We start from the raw sequence: 13,344 nt of genomic DNA on the forward strand, positions 1-13,344 counted from the left end.
AAGGAGCCCCCTTCATGAGCAAGGTGATGAAGGAGCTTTGCAGAGTCCTTCAGATAACTCAGCTTCGGACCTCGGTTTATCATCCACAGACGGACGGCCTAGTGGAACGCTTCAACAAGACCTTAAAGGCGATGCTCAAGAAGGTCGTTGAAAAGGGTGGGTGAGACTGGGACTACCTGCTCCCATTTCTGCTTTTCTCGGTCAGAGAAGTTCCTCAAGCCTCCACTGGCTTCTATCCATTTGAGCTCCTATATGGGCGGCATCCAAGAGGTCTCCTAGACATCGCCAAGGAAACTTGGGAGGCTGAAGTCACGCCACAACGGAGTATCATCGAACATGTCGCCCAGTTACAGGAGAGAATGTCAAAGGTGATGCCCATCATGAAGGAACATCTCCTCCAGGCGCAGGAAGCCCAGGCAAGGGTCTATAACCGATCGGCGAGACTAAGACAGTTCCAGCCCAGGGACCGTGTTTTGGTGCTGATCCCTACCGTCGAGAGCAAGTTCCTCGCCAAATGGCAAGGTCCATATGAGGTGGTGGAGAAAGTCAGCGAGGTTAATTATAAAGTCCACCAGCCTGGCTGAAGAAAGCCGCATCAAATATATCATGTAAATTTGCTCAAGCTGTGGCGGGACCGTGAACCTGTGGAAACTCCTTGCCTGGGAGCCGCACCAGAAGGCAAGGTGGAGGAGGTCACTATTAGTGTTGAGCCACCCCCGTAGTGTTCGAGTTCGGTTCGGTTCGTCGAACACCCGTGTGTTCGCCGAACTGTTCGTCGAACACCTTCGAACACCGTTAAAACCAATGGCAGGCAAACAAAAACACATAGAAACACATAGAAAACACCTTCAAAGGTGTCCAAAAGCTGACAAACTGCTCAGAAGACACAACTAACACATGGAAAAGTGACAAGTACATATAGTCATGCGAAAAGAAAAGAGGTGGAGAAGTAAAAGGAGGGGGAGACACAGATATAGGCATGTCATGCCCTTCTAAAATCCAAAAAGTGAGAAGCCGAGACGGCCAGTCCGCTCCTGCCCGTGCCACCTCCGTGTCGCCGGGTTTGTGCCAGAGCCGCGGTGAACCCTGACGGCCAGCCCCCCTCTCCCAATACTGGTGCCTGTCCGCTGGTGGGTCGAGAGAGCCCCCCTGTGGTGGAGGCAGCTCTAAGCTTTTTAATTTAAATTGTCCCTCTAATTTGAATGAATACACTTTAAATCCATTTACAAGGATCTATTGGAGGGCAAGTCTCATGCCAGCAGCCGCGTAATTCCAGCTCCAGTAGCGTCCACTAAAGCTGCTGCAGTTAAAAAGCTTTTATAAGGATCGAGCTCGGCTGTCCACCGCAAGGCATCCTAGTGCCAGTCCCAGCCCCTATGCCTTGGGGTGCCTCCTGATGCTCTTCACTAAGTATCCCGTGGTCCCGAAGCATTTCCTTTGAAAAAATTAAGTGTCCAAACTACAGGTGGTGTAGCTTGCTTAACAGCCGGGATAATCCGCTGACTAGCAGACACTGCTACTAGGCACAAAGTATTTCCTGGGCTAGATGCAGTTAAAAATTTGTAAGTAGATACTCTCGTTGGATGCTGAGAAAGCATTCCATAGAGTCTCCTGGCACGCCATATATGATTCTCTTAAAAAGCTTGGGGTAGGGGTCTAGGGGACCCTTTTATAGCCAAAATCACGGCCCTGTATCACAATACGTCACCTAGGCTGAAGATAAATGGAACTGTAGCACCGAGGGCTCGGTTGCTACAGACGTATTGCACCTCACCCAGAGGTGTGATATCTCACTCTCAGATAAGGATGGAGTGTGGATCAGGACCCGACACCTGCATGCATTACACCACATTGCCGTGGGGCATGGCGACCAATATGCCCCTGAGATGGGCACGACAGTCCCTGTCCCTGGCTGGAGTGGGGGGAGGGAACACTGAGGAAGGGGAACCCTGCAGTGCAGGAGCAGGGAGGAAGCAGTTCCTGGGTGCATTGAGAAGGGAGTATAAAAGGTGGGCACCATCTTAGTTCAGTGCAGAGAAGTCTGAGCAGAAGTGGCAGGGAGCAGGGGCTCTGCATGAGCTCTGCTCCGGAGGCGGGCCTAGTAACAGAGGCCCAGGCCTGCAAGAGGGAGAAGGAAGGAAGAGGAGCGGAGAAGGCTCCAGGAACGAGGAATGAAGGGATCCCAGGGGTGCGGACGGGCGAGTCGCCACCGCACGCCCGAATCCACCTGCGTGGAGGGGTCAGGCCAAAGGGGGAGACCGGTCCCCGAACTAGTGGAGGCAGGAAACGACCCTCAGCTAGAAACCGGAGGCTCTGACATTTTATGTGGCGCAGCCCCTTGCTCCACCCGCTAGGAAGGCACCACATAGGGTCAGGGAAACTGGCGCCAAGTTTACCAAGAGGAGGCCCGAGGCAGCCGGACAGAAGTGTTGGTAAGAAAGGCCAGACAAAGGACACACAAAGGGGGTCCTGTGAAGTGCTCCAAAGTTATCTGGGAGTTGTCTGAGCCCCTCACCTGGTGAGCACAGTACGACGTGGGCAGCCGTTACCTGCAGACGTGGTCTGGATAATAAGAACTGTGAGTAAAGGCCCTGAACTGCATCACTGACTCTGTGTCGTTACTGCTGCTGCCCTGCACCATCACCCCCATCCTCCGCATACACTGCCCTGAGGCTATACTCCTCCCGTGGGGAGTTATGCTACGCTCTGCTGCACCCACAACACCAGCCTTAGCGGTCTGCCCTGTAGCGGCGGTTCACTCTGACCGCAATCCACGGGTGGCGTAGTCGGACATTTAAACATCAAAACCACATAAATAGTTCCGCCACTGGTTTGACCGCCCTGAGCCACGGAACCGGATCGCCGCCACGAAGACTACAACCACCAGCATCCACCAAAAAGGGTCCGGCTCCGGGTGTCCCAAGGCCCAGGGGGTGCGTCAGAACATTTTCATCACCTTTCACAATCACCAATGGGACAAGGCAGGGATGTCCTCTGTCCCCTCTCTTATACATCCTAGTGACGGAGCACCTGCTCTCATCAATTCGCCATAACCCCAATATTAGGTGGATTGAGGTGGGAGGCACCGAGTACAAGTGCTCTCTATTTGCTGATGATGTCCTAGTATATATCACTCAATCACATATATCCATCCCTGCTGTTATGGCTGAAATAGATCACTTTGTTACATGGTAAAATTTTAAAATCAATGCAGCGAAGTCTGAGGCCCTCGATGTCTCCCTCCCTAAATCCATATAGGATTCCATCCAGTCCAACTTTCCCTTTGCCTGGCCCTCACAGGGTATCAAATACTTAGGAATTCCTATTCATAGAGACCTCTCCCATCTATGTTATCTTAATTTTGGGCCCTTTATTGAACAATTCCATACAGACCACGGTTGGCAAGTTGGAACTGTGAGATTCACTACGTGCACCACTGGTATTTTGTGGAAAAGCACATGTAAGATTCTGCAACAGTCTCTGCTGATACTCCTGCATGCGTGCATCCCTTTCTATGGCAGGAATAATTTCTGCAAATTTACTTTTGTACCGGGGATCTAACAGTGTGGCAACCCAGTAGTCAGGATTATTTCTAATTCTCACAATTCGAGGGTCATGTTGCAGGTAGTGCAGCAAGAAGGCACTCATGTGTGTTGCGCATCCAGGAGCACCAAGTCCCTGTTGTGTTGGTGGCGAGGTAACAATCATGCTTCCTTCCTCTGTCCTCTCCCCCCAACCTCGCACAACAGAAATGTGATCAAGGTCTCCCTCATCTGATGAGTCTTCCATCAGTTCGTCCTCCACTTCTTCCTGGGCTCCTGCACCTTCCTCACTAGTTTGGCTGCTACCATGCGCCCTGGTAAAATCATCTCCCCCACCCTCACATGCCTGCCGCCCTGGTGCTGCCGACCGTCTGGACCTTGCAGATGTTAGCCCTTCCGCATACAACTCCTCCTCCTCTACTTCCTCCACCTCCTCTTGTGCCACCACCTGACTCCGAATTCTGTTTAACATGTGCTCCAGCATGTAAATCACCGGAATAGTCATGCTGATAATGGCATCGTCAGCACTAAACATCTTCGTCGCCATTTCAAAACTGTGCAGAAGGGTGCATAGGTCCCTGATCTGAGACCACTCCTCCAGCGTGATTTGCCCCACCTCTGAATCTCGTTGGCCCAGGCTATACGTCAGAACGTATTGCACCAGGGCTTGTCGGTGCTGCCACAGTCGCTGCAACATGTGCAGAGTTGAATTCCACCGGGTAGGCACATCGCATTTTAGCCGGTGAAGTGGCAGGCCCAACGACTTCTGTAGAGATGTAAGTCGCTGAGCTGCGGGATGCGAACGGCGGAAGTGAGCACACAGCGACCGTGCCCTCTGCAGAAGGCCATCTAGTCTGGGATAGTGGGCTAAAAATTGCTGGACAACCAGGTTCAACACGTGAGCCATACAAGGCACGTGTGTGACATTGCCCCGGCGAAGGGCCGCACCCAGGTTTGCAGCATTGTCGCACACGGCCTTCCCTGGTTTCAGGTCCAGTGGAGACAACCATTCATGAAATTGGTTCTCCAGAGCTGACCACAACTCCTCAGCTGTGTGACTCACATTTCCCAGACATTTCAATGTAAAAACCGCCTGATGACGTTGAGCCCTACTGCCAGCATAGTAAGGAGGTGTGCAGGATCCCTTCTGCGCAGTTAGAAAGCTTGTGGCATGACCAGACAGGCTTTGGGTGCAGGTGGAAGACCGAGAGGAGGTTGAGGAGGCAGAAGCAGTGGAGGAAAAATGACATAAAGAGGATTGACGCACAACTCGTGGGGACGGCAAGACTTGGACAGCAGCCCCTTGTCCTGCTGTCACCATAGTTACCCAGTGCCCAGTCAGCGACATGTAACGCACCTGTCCATGCCTACTCGTCCAAGTGTCTGTGGTGAAATGCACCCTGTCACACACAGAGTTTCTCAAAGAAGCGGTGATGTTGTGTGCGACATGCTGGTGGAGCGCAGGCACACCTTTCTTTGAGAAGTAGTGCCGACTGGGCATCTGGTACTGGGGCACTGCGACGGACATAAGGTCTCGAAAATCCTCTGTGTCCACCAGGCGGAAAGGCAGCATTTCTGTAGCCAAGAGCTTGCAGATGGTGAAATTCAACCTCTTAGCTTTCTCATGGCTAGGAGGAAATGGTCTTTTACTTGTCCACATCTGAGGGACCGAGGGCTGGCTATTGTGCTTAGACGGGGTTGATAAGGGTGTCCCCGGCAAACTGCCGGTCTGTGAGGAAGATGCAGGCGGACATGTTAGGTTGCCTTGATCCAAAGGTGGTGCTATCGATGTCGGACAGCGCTCAAGACCAGCTGGTGTTACCACCTCCAAAGAAAATGATGACCTGCCAATCACGCTGGCTGTTGCGGGTAAAGAGGTGGCAGGTCTGCGCCCCAAAACAGGTGTGACTGCTGTCCCCCCAGTCACAGAGGATGAAGAGGCCGCGGATGCACAAGATATGGCAGACGGTGGTTGGCCCGGCCGGCTAGACCGCATTGTAGCACACTGAGCTTCCCACTGCAACTTATGCTTCATGTCCATGTGCCGGTTCATGCATGAAGTACTCAAACTATGTATTTTTTGGCCTCTACTTAGCTTTTGCTGACAAATGTTACAGATAACACGAGTTGGGTCATCTTTATCGATCTGAAAAAATGCCCAGGCTATGCAAGGCTTAGCACCCATGCGACCTGAAGAGCCACCACGACTTGTGGTGAGAGGCAGAGTTGTGTTTGAGGATGCAGTTGTTGACGTGCTTCCAGTACTACGTCTCTGTCCAGGAAGGCGCAACCTGACCTCGTCGTCACTAGCATCTTCCTCCACCTCCTCTGCTGACCTCATCTCTTGGCTGACTGTGGGTTGACAGTAAGTGGGATCTCCGACCTCATCATCATCACCCTGTGCGTTATCACACCCGTCGTCCTCAGAGCCAACCTGTTCCTGCCCTGACAAAAAACTAAAGTTGTCGCTCCAATCAGGTATTTGAGTCTTATCATCGTCTTCCTCATTGTCTCCACCAACAGGAGTTACAGTTTGGGAATGAGGGTCTACATTATGGTCAGAACCTTCTGCGTCTGGTCCTGGATCCGACTCATAAAGATTCTGGGCATCAGTGCAGATCATTTCCTCGTCTGGATTCACAGAAGCGCTGGAGTCGACCTCTGATTCCCAGGCTATAGTATGAGTAAACAGCTCTGCAGACTCAACCATCTGTTCTACCTCATACTCAGACGGGCAGCTGGAGATTTGGGAGCTGTGAGGAAGCAAGTGCGATTTGGGTGACACCTTTGAGGACTGGAGTATTTGTGATGTTGAAGTTGATGTGGAGGAGAGCCCACTTAAAGGAGCACTTGATATCCGTTGAAGCACCTGCTGTTTTTGTGCCTCATCTGGAATTTGTAGCGATTGGCGTGGCCGTAAGAAAGGGATCTTATCACATTGTCCGCTAAAAGAAGTAGACATTTTAGTTTGGCTGGAAGATGGTCTTTCTTCTGCAGATGTTACTGTTGCTTTAACACCTACCCCACGGACACAACCTTTTTTCCCCTTCCCAACACGCCTATTCCCCTTTCCACCAGCAGCAGGCCTTTTTCCACTCATTTTGGTGGTTAACTAATTCACAACTCTGGAGTTGTTTGCACAAAAAAACAATGGATGGTAACCGAGCAGAGCTGAGTGGCCAAACTGTGGTATTAGGCAAAAACTATTGGCTGGGTTAGATGCAGAAAAAAATTATTTTTAATTTGCAACCTGATGGAGGTCAGTATAGATGGACTAATAGACCAAGTCCCACACACTGCTAGAAGCCCAAATATTTTTTCAGAGCTAGATGCAGAAAAAAATTATTTTTAATTTGCAACCTGATGGAGGTCAGTATAGATGGACTAATAGAACAAGTCCCACACGCTGCTAGAAGCCCAAATATTTTTTCAGAGATAAATGAAGAAAAAAATTATTTTTAATTTGCAACCTGATGGAGGTCAGTATAGATGGACTAATAGACCAAGTCCCACACACTGCTAGAAGCCCAAATATTTTTTCAGAGCTAGATGCAGAAAAAAATTATTTTTAATTTGCAACCTGATGGAGGTCAGTATAGATGGACTAATAGACCAAGTCCCACACACCGCTAGAAGCCCAAATATTTTTTCAGAGCTAGATGCAGAAAAAAATTATATTCAATTTGCAACCTGCTGGAGGTCAGTATAGAAGGACTAATAGAACAAGTCCCACACACTGCTAGAAGCCCAAATATTTTTTCAGAGCTAAATGAAGAAAAAAATTATTTTTAATTTGCAACCTGATGGAGGTCAGTATAGATGGACTAATAGACCAAGTCCCACACACTGCTAGAAGCCCAAATATTTTTTCAGAGCTAGATGCAGAAAAAAATTATATTCAGTTTGCAACCTGATGGAGGTCAGTATAGATGGACTAATAGAATGATGCTATGCCCAAAAGATTTTACTTCACTAGGTGCAGTAAAAAAATTGGTATTCTATACACAGGTGGTATATCTTGCAACACAGATAGGCTACTCCACTGACTAACACACTCTGCAATAGGCCAAAAAGGATTAGCTTTGCTAGATTCAGCCAAATGCTGTGAAAAAAACTTGCACAGCACTGGCACAGACCTGCCTGGCAAAAACTGATAGGAACTCATGTAACCTAGTCCTGAAAAGGACTCCAATTACAATTAGTCTTTACTCCCACAATCTATCTATTTAAGAGCACAGACCTGCCTGATAAAAGTCGTAGGAAATGCTGTAACCTAGTCCTTAAAAGGACTGCAATCACAACTATTCCCTACTCCCAAGCTATCTGTATATTTGTGCGAAAATTGGCTTGAAATTAACAAGGTATAGCACACACAGCAACAGCGGTGCCGTCTAACACGCAGCTGCAGCAGTGAGAAAATGGTGGCGACGGGGAAAATGGCTTGGTCTTATAGGGCAAGGACATGTGACATACACTGCCAATCACACATGCCCTTGCTTGTGTGAAAAAAAGCACTTCGCTCCGTGTGTGCGCTGCTGATAGGCTGACAGATTGCACCTCCCCACTGCAAATGCGGGAAAGAGAAAAAAAAATGGAGATCTTCATTGTTCCTGCAGAGATCCATCCCCTGCCCCTCCCCCCGCCCCGCTGTACACTCAAACTGCGTATTAACATTAATTTTCATCATTACTGAGAAAAAATCCAGTTATGATTTTGGTGCACGAACAGTTATCGAACATAACCTCGAACAGCCGAATTTTTCTCAAATTGTTCGTGTTCGCCGACCGGCTCGAACACCGCCCAAAACAGCTCGAATTTGAGATTGGCGAACAGTTCGAGTAGAACAACGCTCATCTCTAGTCACTATTGCAGAGACCCTATCACCGGCCCAGAAGCAATGTTACGCTCGCGCCCGAACTGACTGGTGTGAGCTTGATTAGTGATCCCACTGGACAATGAACCGAGGAGTGCCTGGAGGGGCGTAACTAAGTATCAACTCAGTCCGACCAAGGTCACACGGCGGCTCAGTCGACTCCGTGAACCAGGGAGGAACCGAGCAGAGGGACCAGGTGCTACTCCAGGTCAGACCCCGGTCACAGCTGTTGACCCCCACCGGGGAGTGCAGGAACAGGCAGGTTAGGCTGGCGTACAGACAGGTGGGTACTGGCAGGCACGGCTGGTATGAAGACAGGTGGGTATTGGCAGGCACGGCTGGTATGCAGACAGGAGGGGACTGGCAGGCACGGCTGGCATGCAGACAGGTGTGCACTAGCAGGCACGGCTGGTATGCCGACAGGCGGGTACTGGCAGGTAGGAACGCAGGCAGGATAGGGACCAGTACAGACTGGGACACAGGAACGGAGCCGCAGGTGCGGTGGACAGCAGAGCAGAGCAAAACCGCAGATGCGGTGAACAAGCAGAGCAGAGCGAAAACCGCCAATGCGGTGAACAAGCAAAGCAGAGCGAAATCGCCGGTGCGGTGAACAAGTAGAGCAGAACCGCCAGAGCGGTGAACAAGCAGAGCGGAGCAAAACCGCAGGTGCGGTGAACAAGCAGAGCGGAGCAAAACCGCAGGTGCAGTGAACAAGCAGAGCAGAGCGGAACCGCAGGTGCGGCGAACAAGCAGAGCGGAACCGCAGGCGCGACGAACAAGCAGAGTGGAACCGCAGGTGCGGTGAACAAGCAGAGCAGAGTGGAACCGCAGGTGCAGTGAACAAGCAGAGCCGAGCGGAACCGCAGGTGCGGTAAACAAGCAGAGCAGAGCAGAACCGCAGGTGCGGTGAACAAGCAGAGCGGAACCGCAGGTGTGGTGAACAAGCAGAGCAGAGCGGAACCGCAGGTGCAGTGAACAAGCAGAGCAGAATGGAACCACAGGTGCGATGAACAAGCAGAGCGGAACCGCAGGTGTGGTGAACAAGCAGAGCAGAACAGAGCAGAAGGTGCAGGCAGACGGGACAGGGCTCTGTTCACATGGAACAGACTGGAAAATACAGGAAGATGGTTAAAACACAGGAGGTAGATACGGAGGCAGGGAAAGGGGACAGGCAGAACCAGATACACACAAGGTACTTACAATGAAGTAGCAAGTGGACACAAAAATCACAAACAGAAGTACAGAGACAACGAGTTGGAGTTAGGTGCAGGTTCAGACACTGCAGGAAAAGGGAAGGTTCGGACATAGAGACAAACAGGTAACGGGCTAGGACACTGTTCAGTCAGGAACTGAACCGGGAACAAGATACAGGAACGAGCCTGGGAACTCAGCCCCCAGGGTGGCGGAAACAGACTAGAAGTCAAAGATACAGGTAACGACCCTGGGTACTCAGCCCCCAGGGTGGAGGAAACAGACTAGATTCAGGACAGGACCTGGCAACTCACAGTTGCACAGAACACACTGTAAGAAAGTGTTGCTCAGGCACCTCCTACTAGGTGGAGGGGGTTTAAGTATCCAGTGACTCACAGCAATAGGCTGGGAACGCATTAGAACTGCGCACCCTGTAGCTTTAAGAATCAGGAAGCAACAGCGCCGCTGTCCTAAGCCAGCAGACAAGAGACATACAAACAACAGGTACTGGAGCAAAGTGTGCAGCCTGACCTGATAGGTAAGATTGCGATCTTGCATGGTGGGAGATGGTAAGCTATGCAACCACGCCACCAGGGATGTTACAAGCAACAGTGTCGAGAATTACTACAGCGGAATCGGGAGCTGTTCTCTGAGTTGCCGGGGCATACTCAAGTGGTAGAGCATGACGTGCTGACAGAGCTGCACGTACGAGTAAATCTGAAGCCGTATCGGATTCCGGAAGCACGCCGGGAGGTGATCTCGGCTGAGGTGAAGAGGATGTTAGACCTCGGGGTTAGTGTTGAGCCACCCCCGTAGTGTTCGAGTTCGGTTCGGTTCGTCGAACACCCGTGTGTTCGCCGAACTGTTCGTCGAACTGTTCGTCGAACACCTTCGAACACCGTTAAAACCAATGGCAGGCAAACAAAAACACATAGAAACACATAGAAAACACCTTCAAAGGTGTCCAAAAGCTGACAAACTGCTCAGAAGACATAACTAACACATGGAAAAGTGACAAGTACATATAGTCATGCGAAAATAAAAGAGGTGGAGGAGTAAAAGGAGGGGGAGACACAGATATAGGCATGTCATGCCCTTCTAAAATCCAAAAAGTGAGAAGCCGACACGGCCAGTCCGCTCCTGCCCGTGCCACCTCCGTGTCGCCGGGTTTGTGCCAGAGCCGCGGTGAACCCTGACGGCCAGCCCCCCTCTCCCAATACTGGTGCCTGTCCGCTGGTGGGTCGAGCGAGCCCCCCTGTGGTGGAGGCAGCTCTAAGCTTTTTAATTTAAATTGTCTCTCTAATTTGAATGAATACACTTTAAATCCATTTACAAGGATCTATTGGAGGGCAAGTCTCATGCCAGCAGCCGCGGTAATTCCAGCTCCAGTAGCGTCCACTAAAGCTGCTGCAGTTAAAAAGCTTTTATAAGGATCGAGCTCGGCTGTCCACCGCAAGGCATCCTACTGCCAGTCCCAGCCCCTATGCCTTGGGGTGCCTCCTGATGCTCTTCACTAAGTATCCCATGGTCCCGAAGCATTTCCTTTGAAAAAATTAAGTGTCTAAACTACAGGTGGTGCAGCTTGCTTAACAGCCGGGATAATCCGCTGACTAGCAGACACTGCTACTAGGCACAAAGTATTTCCTGGGCTAGATGCAGTTAAAAATTTGTAATTAGATACTCTCGTTGGATGCTGAGAAAGCATTCCATAGAGTCTCCTGGCACGCCATATATGATTCTCTTAAAAAGCTTGGGGTAGGGGTCTAGGGGACCCTTTTATAGCCAAAATCACGGCCCTGTATCGCAATACGTCACCTAGGCTGAAGATAAATGGAACTGTAGCACCCTGAGGGCTCGGTTGCTAAAGACGTATTGCACCTCACCCAGAGGTGTGATATCTCACTCTCAGGTAAGGATGGAGTGTGGATCAGGACCCGACACCTGCATGCATTACACCACATTGCCGTGGGGCAGGGCGACCAATATGCCCCTGAGATGGGCACGACAGTCCCTGTCCCTGGCTGGAGTGGGGGGAGGGAACACTGAGAAAGGGGAACCCTGTAGTGCAGGAGCAGGGAGGAAGCAGTTCCTGGGTGCATTGAGAAGGGAGTATAAAAGGTGGGCACCATCTTAGTTCAGTGCAGAGAAGTCTGAGCAGAAGTGGCAGGGAGCAGGGGCTCTGCATGAGCTCTGCTCCGGAGGCGGGCCTAGTAACAGAGGCCCAGGCCTAGAAGAGGGAGAAGGAAGGAAGAGGAGCGGAGAAGGCTCCAGGAACGAGGAATGAAGGGATCCCAGGGGTGCGGACGGGCGAGTCGCCACCGCACGCCCGAATCCACCTGCATGGAGGGGTCAGGCCAAAGGGGGAGACCGGTCCCCGAACTAGTGGAGGCAGGAAACGACCCTCAGCTAGAAACCGGAGGCTCTGACATTTTATCTGGCGCAGCCCCTCGCTACACCCGCTAGGAAGGCACCACATAGGGTCAGGGAAACTGGCGCCAAGTTTACCAAGAGGAGGCCCGAGGCAGCCGGACAGAAGTGTTGGTAAGAAAGGCCAGACAAAGGACACACAAAGGGGGTCCTGTGAAGTGCTCCAAAGTTATCTGGGAGTTGTCTGAGCCCCTCACCTGGTGAGCACAGTACGACGTGGGCAGCCGTTACCTGCAGACGTGGTCTGGATAATAAGAACTGTGAGTAAAGGCCCTGAACTGCATCACTGACTCCGTGTCGTTACTGCTGCTGCCCTGCACCATCACCCCCATCCTCCGCATACACTGCCCTGAGGCTATACTCCTCCCGTGGGGAGTTATGCTACGCTCTGCTGCACCCACAACACCAGCCTCAGTGGTCTGCCCTGTAGCGGCGGTTCACTCTGACCGCAATCCACGGGTGGCGTAGTCGGACATTTAAACATGAAAACCACATAAATAGTTCCGCCACTGGTTTGACCGCCCTGAGCCACGGAACTGGGTCGCCGCCACGAAGACTACAACCACCAGCATCCACCAAAAAGGGTCCGGCTCCGGGTGTCCCAAGGCCCAGGGGGTGCGTCAGAACATTTTCATCACCTTTCACAATCACCAATGGGACAAGGCAGTGATGTCCTCTGTCCCCTCTCTTATACATCCTAGTGACGGAGCACCTGCTCTCATCAATTCGCCATAACCCCAATATTAGGTGGATTGAGGTGGGAGGCACCGAGTACAAGTGCTCTCTATTTGCTGATGATGTCCTAGTATATATCACTCAATCACATATATCCATCCATGCTGTTATGGCTGAAATAGATCACTTTGTTACATGGTAAAATTTTAAAATCAATGCAGCGAAGTCTGAGGCCCTCGATGTCTCCCTCCCCAAATCCATATAGGATTCCATCCAGTCCAACTTTCCCTTTGCCTGGCCCTCACAGGGTATCAAATACTTAGGAATTCCTATTCATAGAGACCTCTCCCATCTATGTTATCTTAATTTTGGGCCCTTTATTGAACAACTCCATACAGACCACGGTTGGCAAGTTAGAACTGTAAGATTCACTACGTGAACCACTGGTGTTTTGTGGAAAAGCACATGTACACTGCGTTCCAAATTATTATACAAAAAGTGTTTAGGAGTGATAAGGGAAGAATTTGTTTGTTTGTCAGTTAAACTCATTGATGGTGATGTGTGTCAGGGCTCTTTATATCACTGTAAGCAATTGCAGACACCTGTGCTAATTAGTTTGGCAGGTGTGTCCAATGA

This window comes from Phyllobates terribilis, unplaced genomic scaffold (genome assembly GCF_046119375.1).
Source record: "Phyllobates terribilis strain yellow unplaced genomic scaffold, ASM4611937v1 Scaffold_8__6_contigs__length_399053987, whole genome shotgun sequence".
Lineage (NCBI taxonomy): Eukaryota > Metazoa > Chordata > Amphibia > Anura > Dendrobatidae > Phyllobates > Phyllobates terribilis.